Source organism: Saccopteryx leptura, chromosome 3 (genome assembly GCF_036850995.1).
Source record: "Saccopteryx leptura isolate mSacLep1 chromosome 3, mSacLep1_pri_phased_curated, whole genome shotgun sequence".
Taxonomy (NCBI): Eukaryota; Metazoa; Chordata; class Mammalia; order Chiroptera; family Emballonuridae; genus Saccopteryx; species Saccopteryx leptura.
The window spans coordinates 230,088,322-230,098,076 of record NC_089505.1 but is presented as its reverse complement, the minus strand read 5'-3'; the positions used below and the strand labels follow the sequence as shown (position 1 = coordinate 230,098,076).

The window sequence follows — 9,755 nt, the reverse complement described above, 5'->3', positions numbered from 1 at the left end:
ATGGTGTTTTATTAACTTAGACTTAAGTTTGATTAATTTATATATAGCTATTTCCTCCCTCTCTGAACTCAATCCTTAGTTTATATAACATATTTATTCACTGAACCTACTATAGGACCTGTGGATATTTCAGTAAATAATAAATTAAGATTGTTTTCCTTTTATTTAAGTAGTTAATGAGAAAGATAATCTCGTAAGTAAATAAATAAGCCTAAAATAAAAATAAAATCCACAAAACTTGTCTTATGGGCCATACGCTTCAAAGAGTAATACAAAGCACAGTGCTTTTACATTGTAGATAGTCAACAAATATTTGAATGTTGAATACTGAACATATTATTTGAAGGACAAAAGACAACAACTTAAAAATTCCTCTGCAATGATGGAGCATACTTGTCAAGTAGATAGCCAACAACATGGGCATTCATATTTATATTTAAAACAAATATAATTGGACATAATTTACCAACTAGTTTACAGCATGCACAATGAACCAATTCTTTGGGTTGCTTCACCATTCTAACTTAGGTTTACTTACACAAATACCTCTATGTGAGAATAATCCACAACTGTCAGATATGATGCATTGGTGCCTTCACAGCAGACTTGGAGCTCCCAGCAGGGGGGTGAGAACAACTTTAGAGTCAGAAAGAAGGACCTAGGAAAAAATGGATCAGTTCAGTGCTACCAAGATTATATACAGGGAAGAGTGACAAACCTAGACTTGATCCTTACTAACATGTAGTCGTGAGCCAAAAGAATCAAGTCTAATTTAAATGAGTAGAGTATCAAAACAAACAGAAGTGAAGAAGTTAAAGGAAATCAAGGACTGATAAAGCAGAAAAATGAGTAGAAAAAATAGATTAATAAATAACTCTCCCAACCTAATGACTGAGTTTCAAATATATTCCCAAAGAAAAACTAGAGGAAGAATAGACAGAAAGATGAGATACATCTACTGAACTCTTATAGTTGAAAATCTAAGAGGATTTTGTTGCCTATTCACTACCATCTGTGGCCCAGGGACACCAGAGCTTACAGAAACCCTGAGGAATATCGAACATGACAATTGAGAGTAGGCAGCTGTGTACCTTCATGTCTTACTGTCATTGGCTTATTAAAGGTTTAATAGGAAAAAAAAGTATTACATGAGGAACTTGGAAAGACACAGGTTGACAACTACAGCATTTGTTGCTTTTCTGTACTTCCATTTATCAAAACACATATGAAGATTTCAGCATTTTATTTAACTTATTTATTCCTGCACTTGTCCAGCAAACATCTGCAGACATATTATGTAAAACAAGGCTATGTTATCTATACAAGTCCATTCATTGAAAACTCTAACATCGCATTTTCCCATTTGTGGTAAAACAGCAATTCACATTTTAGCAAAATGCTAAAGCTCTGTATATATGTAATACCTCTGTGGAAATTAAATCTATGATGGACATAAGCCCAGAGCCAGCCTGAGGCAAACAATTACACAGAGTCGCATACACAAAAAATATGTGAGAAAGTTTTGAATAAGTTTGTTTTCATAGATCTGATGTGAAATGAGTCATGTGGCTATTGCATGTGAATATATTCTTAAACTACAAATAAATATTAATGATGTCTGAACAGTTCATTCTAGCATGGGTTACTGTTGATAAAGAGACAAATATCATTTTTCTGGCCAACAAAGTGAGCAAAACAAACCTGTATTGAGTGTCTGTCTTGGTCAAGCTACTATGTTAGATGGTTCACATATAGTGTCTTCTTTAATTTTCATAACTATCATATGAGATAGTCCCTTATCATTAATTTGTCACTAGGAGATTTAACCATCTGTAGGAATTCTTCAATGTTTAATTTTGTGTGACATCTTCTGATTTAAATCTGCTTTAAGGTCAGTATCTATAATATAATGAGTTCTTGAGTTGATAACTCAACATTGACTCTCACCCTGCACCATTGCTCTCTTCTCCTCTTCATGTGAATGAACCCAGATGAGGTGTTGACAAGTCCAAAATGAAGGAAACATTATTTGTATTTAAAAATGGCTTTGAAAAATACCTAATAAGCGCTTGCTTCCACAACACATATATTGAAATTGGAATGATACAGAGAAGATTAGCGTAGCACCCTAAGTAAGGACATCACAAATTCCTTAAGGATTTCCATATATTGTCACTTGAATCAATTCAATAAGAAATAAAATAAAATGAAAACATCTAATAGGCATCAATCACTTATGTATAGAAACATTAAGATAGAATGTACTACTTATGTTTTCTATGCCATTTTATGTTGGAGAATATATGCCCCATTGGTCTAACTCTAATGGAATATTAAATTTCAAGAAAGCTCCTTGACTGGCAGAGCCAAACTGCATTATCTTTCCCATTTTCCAGATGAGGGAACAGACGCTTAGCATATGTAGAGAAGACCTTGGTTACAAAGCTAGCAAATAGAGGCAAGAAACCTGACTGCCCTAAAAGTGGGTGTCCTGTATGCACTGCTGCTGTGACCTTTAGTTGAGCTGTAGTTGGGCTTGAAACAATCTTTTCTTCCCAAGGGTCTCTTCTATGATGTCTTTCTTTCTTTCTTCTCTTTTTTTTTTTTTTTTTTTTTAACCAGAGGAACAATTTACAGCTGACCTTTAAACAATACAGCTCTTTGGTACACTGACAACTCTGTGAAGTTGAAAATTCATATATATCTTTTGAATCTCTCAAAAATTTAACTAATAGCCTACTGTTGATCAGAATTCTTACTAATAACATAAACAGTCAATTAATGTATATTTTGTTTTTATATATATTATACACAGGTATTCTTACAATAAAGTAAGCTATGGAAAAAAACACGGGGTAAGGCGAAAGTAAGTTAGCAGCTGTAAATATGCAAAACACAGAGTTGATTCTAATATTATTATTGATTAATTATAATATTATTTTCCACGTGAACAACTGTAAACTTTCTTTTGTTCTATTCTGTGTTATCAAGAAAATCATAAAAAAAAGAAAATTTATTTACAGTACCGGTTGAAAAAAATATGCGTATAAGTGGACCAGTATAGTTTAAACCAGTGTTGTTCAAGGGTCAGCTGTACTGTACTTTATAACAGAATTGTCAAAATGAGCAGAAAGACAATCCCAACGTGGAAATTGATGAATAAAATCATAAGGGAAAATTCAGAATGAAAAGGAATGCCACATAACCTTTAAAAATAGAGGCACTTCCTTGTCTTGGAAAACATTAAAGTTCTTGTCTAGAAATGCCACACACAATAAATTGAACTGCACCCCGATCATTCACCTTGGGAGAATGAGTCAAGCCATGTGTGAACCGTAAGCTGTCACTTTCAAAAATTGTGAGACTGACTTAAGACTTCACCTTTAGCAATCAAAATTGAAAAGTTAAAAAATTAAATGAAATAGCTGTATGTTACTTTTGGTAGAATTAATACTTTTAGTTTAAATTATTACTGATGGAAGAATATACAGGGAAAAAAATCACTGTTTTTTATTGACTTGAACTACATCTTAAGTACAGGTCTAACAGGCTACAGCTTATCTATGGAGGAAAAAATACAAACTATTAAGGAGTCAGGACTGTATCCTTTAGGTAACAGTTAGTAAGGGCATCATTTAGACTTTAAATGGGACAACTCTCCCCAAAACTGATTCTATTTTACCATGTTCTTATACTTATCTCTGCATTGTTATCTTTTATGTTGTAATAACATTCTCCTCTGAATAGCCACTAGACTGTTAGCTTTTTGAGGGTGGCAACTGGTTCTTATTCCCTTTTATACCAGCATGTACAGTGGCACGGTGCATGCTACATTGTGAGGTTTGAACAAATGTTAGAATGAGTAATTTTTTTTTAATTAAATGAGAGGCGAGAAGGCAGATAGACAGGCTCCCACATGCGCTCCAACTGGAATCCACCCCTCAAACCCCATACCGGGCAATGCTCTGCCCATCTAGGATAGTTGCTCCATTGCTCGGCAACTGAGCTATTTTAGCTTCTGAGGCCAGGCCCATGGAGCCATCCTCAGTGCCCGAAGCCAACTTGCTAAAACCATTCAAACCATGGCTACAGGAGAGGAAGAGAGAGAAAATGGAGGGATGGAAAGCAGATGGGCTATTCTCCAATGTGCCCTGATCAGGAATCAAACCCAGAATTCCCACATGCCGGGCCTATGCTCTACTGCTGAGCCAACCAGCCAGGGTCAAGTATTGGCATTTTGTTTCAGGAATCATTATGTCAGCTTGGAAGCTGGATTGAGGTAAGGACAAAAAGAAAAAAAAAAAGAACATTTTGGATTATGACTACTGAAGAAAGAAGACATAAAGCTGGACCTATTTAGGGCAGTGCCAAGGGGTTTGGAAAGAAGGCAACATATTAGAGTATTTTAGTAAGTAAAATCAAAATTGTTTGGTAACTAGTTAAAAAAGTAAAGAAAGAATAGAGTGAAATTGAGGTTTATGCCTATGTTTCTCTCTAGGTGACTAAGTGCGAATATAATTAATAAAGGATGCAAAGGAAGAAGGTAGTTTGAAGAATAAGGATAATTATTTTTAACATGTAATGGTTTTATGTCTTAGTATTTATGGCCAGAGAAGCATTTCTGCTTCACCACACACCACAGCATATCATCAACAGGACTTCAGTACTGGCTGCATTAACTTCTTCTCCTTACCTCTTTTCAAAGTCATTCTTTTATAATTAGGTAGTACATTATTCTTTTAGGATGAGTTAGTTTCCTTTCCTAATATATTTTCCTGGAGCAAGTCCTTCTCAGTTATTTATATAAAATATGTTTAGCTTTGTTGCATGACTGAAAATAATTTTTGTTCTCCAACGTCTTAGCAGTTTCCAAGAGAAAATGTGCAGCCAAACACCAGTGAATGCACCAGTCAGTTTCCTGTGATGGGTCTTAATTTAGTGACTGAAGCCACGGCTGCGATCTTCCGAGTGTCTTATTTCTAGTGCCTCGGCACAAAGGACAGGGCAGAGATATGAGAAAGAAACACATTTGTGTTTCCATTCCAGCTTTGCCACGTTCACATAATCTCCATGAGCTTCAATTTCACCATCTGCAATAATACCTTTCTCATCATGTCACTACAGGAAGAAATGATAGAATGTAAGAGGAAGTTTCAGCTACAGATTTCCAATTATCTGCTTGCATGCCAGTTCAGCTGCTGCTCATGCTTGTGTTCAAAGATATTTTTCTGATATAAATAAGATGTGAAATTCATGTCTAACTGTAAAGAGTAAACAGACAGCCACTAAAATGAAGAAATGAAAACACTATTGGACTATATTTTTAATGTGAAAGTAACACTAAGCTTTTAAATTGTTGAAAATATGAAAATATAGCTTGAAAAAATCAGAATTCAAAACTATTTCAACAGGCTGAAATAGTGATATGGAACTAATAAGAAAGGTAAAAAGTGGGTAAAAAGTGGAGTTGGCAGGCATTCTAAGAAACCTAGGGACTTTTTTTTGACTCCTCAGTTAGTGAAACAGCAATATGGCTGCTTGCAAAGGAAGTTTCATCCTAATAGGCATTGGTAGAGGTAGAGAGGGTCAAGTCCAGAGCTAAGAAGGTGACAGCCCACCATTGTACTTGTCACTCATCAGACATCATCCATAAAAAGGAAGAGAGAGAATTAGCAAAATTGGCTTGGTGATGAAATATTATATGAGAGATAGTGAAGGGATTGTAGAAGCTCAAGACAAATATTAATTTTATAATTTGTAAAATGAGATTGGGAAACAAGGCATGCTCTACTCTTTCTATTTATCCAGGAGCATTTATCCGTTTATGTACTCCATTTATTCATTGCAGCATAACAAGACACTCCAAATTTAGTTGTAGGAGACAAAGATTTTGTTATGCCCATTAAAGCAAAACACAGTAAGAATGGTCCTCCATAATACTGGCTAGATGCTGCCTTAGTCAGTACATGCTGCTCTAATAAAGTGTTATAAACTGAGTGGCTTATACAACAGAAATGTATCTGTCACAGTTTTGGAGGCTGAAAGTCTGGGGATCAGGGTGCCAGTATAATCAGGTTCTGTTGGGATCCCTCTTTTGGGTTGTGATCAGCTAACTTTTTATTATATTCTCACATGGCAGAAAGCAAAACAACCCTTTGGCCTCTTTTTATACAGACACTAATTTCATTTATAAGGGTTCACCTTCATGACTTAATTACTCTTCAGAGACCCCTAACTTCCAAATAACGCCTTGTTGGGAGTTAGACTTCAATATGTGGATTTTGAAGAATACAAATATTTAGCCCATAACAGATCACTAGAATAGCTCAAGGTTCCTCAAATGATGAGTGATAAAATATTAGGGTGCTAGAGGAACAATATCCAGGTAAGTTTACTTAATGTGGGTCTGATGTCTGGTTGAAAATGGCAAAAGGCAGGCTCAACTACAATGTCAACTATGGCAGCTATATGTGGCCTCTCTGGCACAGTGTCCTCGGGGCAGCCAAACTTCCAACCTGGCAGCTCTTGTGAACAGGGCAGAAAATTCATGGCGTTTTCTGATGAGCCTTTTTCAGTGTCACTTCTGCATAAGCTATAGTTTGAAGTTGTCAAAGAGCAGATTCAAGGGAGGAGGATTCTATTTTCAGCATATTTTAAAGCTGTCACATGTCCTTTCAAACTCTTAAACGAATACTTTCTACTTCCGGTTTAGACAAAAATGAGTCTGATTTTGGCTCAAAATGAAAAGAACTTCATAGTATATACAAAATAGTTAAATAGAGAGAGGATTCAGGAGTATGTAAAGACAAAGTTCTCATTATTCTGTGGCTCTCAAGAGAGTCAAAAATCTTTAAATCTGAATTACTACTACTACTTGTGGCAGTGTTTAAAACAGAAAAATTCACATGAGATTGTCTTTAAAGTAATTTCTAAAGCATGGATGAGAGGCACAGTGAGACTGGATCAGCATTCACAGGTGGGCAGCCATCAAACAGAAGGGCAGGAAGTAACAAAATGAGGTCATGTTTTACACCAAATTAAAAGGAGATTTATGACAGGAAACAGTATGTAATTCTGTGTGAAGATTTCTGAGAAATCACCATTTCTGATTTTAAATGAAGGTCAGTCATTACTAAGTAAGAGGACACTGAAATTAGATTATCTTACTCTTTTAAGGAAGAGAGGCTAAGCAGTCTGATGAAAGGTATTAGGAGCATCTTTTACTTATCACTGAATTCATGGATCAAGTCATTTAGAACAAGGTCATAGCTAAAGAGGGAAAGAGTCATAAGGGTTATAGGTGAGAAGCGAAAATCTGGTTTAAATGAGTTGCCAATTCAGTGAAAGCCTGAACTGTGTATTCAGGCTTGATGTGTAAAATCAAGGGTCAGAAAACTTAGAAATAATGAAGGAAAACTACTAGGTGAAAATTGAACAGAATTTAGGTAAACACATACCCGAGGATGGGCTTTTAGATAGTCCGTGTATGTAATCAGCATAGATCCATAAGTTTAGGTGACAGATAGAGCCCATAGAAATAGAATCTGATGAGACAAGGTGAGGAAGTCATACATCCTTATTTATCTTTTATCCACCTTTACCTGTCTCTTGTGCATTTGTTCAGCATGGCTAGTTAAACTTACTGGCCTTTCATGGAGAAGTGTCAGTAAAAGGTAGAAAAATAACATTATCACAAATCTATCATGTTCGACATATGACTATTCAAATATCAGATAAAGAGAATTACAAATAAGATGACTTCTAGACCAAATCTTTGTGAGAAGGGCAGCTGTTAACATTTTAATCTAATTTTGCTTATGATCCAGAACAGAGCAGTTAGGAAAAGTAAGATTGTCTGTGGGTATAAGAGACTGCGATGGAGTAGGTGACAGCTTAGAGAAGTGACCAGACTTTTAGCACTAACAAACATTCCTCTCCTGCTTCATATATATTAAAATTTTTTGTTAGAAGATTTACATGTTATCACATGGAGCTGTTATGAGAAACACAAAAGTTTGTATTTTCTAAGTAGAATGTAAGTATGAAAAAGAAAAGCCCCAAATAAATATAGGTTGAGTAAAATATCTTTCCAAAATTGCTTCCTATTTCCCTTCTAAGCACCTTTATTTTTCTCATCCATGTGTCATTCATTCCATGGGATGCTTGCATCTGGCTTTTATTTTCTAGTTGTATAGTATTTAGATGGTTTAATTAACTTCTTTCACATGGCAAAGTGTAACTCAATCATTACTCCCAGTTAGCATATTTTTCACTGATATTTGCTCTTCAAGGCCTAGAGACTCGACTTGGTTGGTTAAGTTTGCCTAAAACAGACAAGCCTACATTTCTCAATATAAACTGTGTCAGAAGAAAACAAATAACTAGTCTTTGAAAGAATCGGGAGAATAATGAACAGGTGCAATCTAGATGTAATTCAGGTAATACTAGTAATTTGTACGTTTAATTCCAATAAAGTTTACAGTATTTTAACTTTGGTTTGGTAAAGTATCTATTTTCACCCCTACCTCAAAGTTTTTTATTTGTTTTTGGTTATCATAGAAATGCCTTTATTTAAAAGGAGTTTTAATTTTCAAAAAGAGGTTAATCAATCTGTTAGTCTAAGCTACTTAGTTTAATTTAAATTAATTTAAATTTTATTCTTTGCAACAACTAGATTCTTTGAAATAAAAACAGATCTGTAAGTATTGATGATCCATAAAAATTATTAATTACCACAGATAAACTAAGTCTAAATTACACCAATTTTTTTTCAGTTCACATAAACCAAATTAATTGAAAACATATTAGAAAATGAAGATATGTATACAAAATAAAATAAGAAACACCTATACCTAGAAAAAGAAACACCTATAATTTGTTTTTATATAAAATGAATTTTTTGTACTTTCCTTCAGATTATATAGAAATATATTTTCATGCAGAAATATAAATAAATGTTACAATGTGCTACATAAACAGTACTGTGTATTATTTTTATAACAATTTAAAACCTAATGAATCATGTGATATACATGTGTAAATAACTTATAATTGAACTCTTAAAATACTTTTAGTTGCCTTACTACATTTCTATTTGGTACTTTAGATATCTACTTTACTAAAAGTAAAACTGTGGTTAAAATACTATATTGATTTGAGTCCATGCTTTTAATACTTCTCACCTATATTGTCCTATTGAAATGGTCAAGGATGATTAAAATGGAGAAAAACCTATATATCACTGAACTCTGGTAATAGTTTCTGTCTTTGTTGCAGAAAACATAAGACATTCTATAATATATGAAACAAGACTAGAAGAAAAAAGTCAACCTTCAAAAACAAACTTTAGTAGGGAGTACAAAGAAGTGTTTACCCAGTGACATCAGACTCAGATCTAAAGGTAACAAATAACACTCCATTCAGTCCATTAGTGATGAGAACTGAAACACACGGCTATGCCCAGTTACAGGGAAGTCTGGGAAAACATCTTCTAGCTGTTCTGAGCAGTCCTTGTTTAATCAAAACTCTATTACTATGTAAAAGGAAGAGTAGATTTTAGCAATTAATCAACAATGCTATATGATTATTATTTATGCAGAAAGTCATTTTAATGACTAGGTTTTTGTTTTTTCTATAATTGAAATACCCCTTTCCTCTATTTCAAATCAAGTATCTATAGAGTATAAGTCTTTAGGAGACCAAGTGTCTATAAATGGCAAGTTTATGTAAACTTTATAGCCTTTTGTAGGGCCAGA

At 34.3% G+C, this 9,755-nt stretch overlaps 1 non-coding gene across 1 annotated transcript; it reads left to right on the top strand.

The window, feature by feature from the left end:
* The first annotated feature begins 2,065 nt into the window (after nt 1–2,065).
* LOC136402025 (U6 spliceosomal RNA) lies at nt 2,066–2,172 on the top strand. Its single transcript, XR_010750928.1, has one exon. It is a non-coding gene; the product is annotated as a U6 spliceosomal RNA (small nuclear RNA).
* The last annotated feature ends 7,583 nt before the right edge of the window (nt 2,173–9,755 follow it).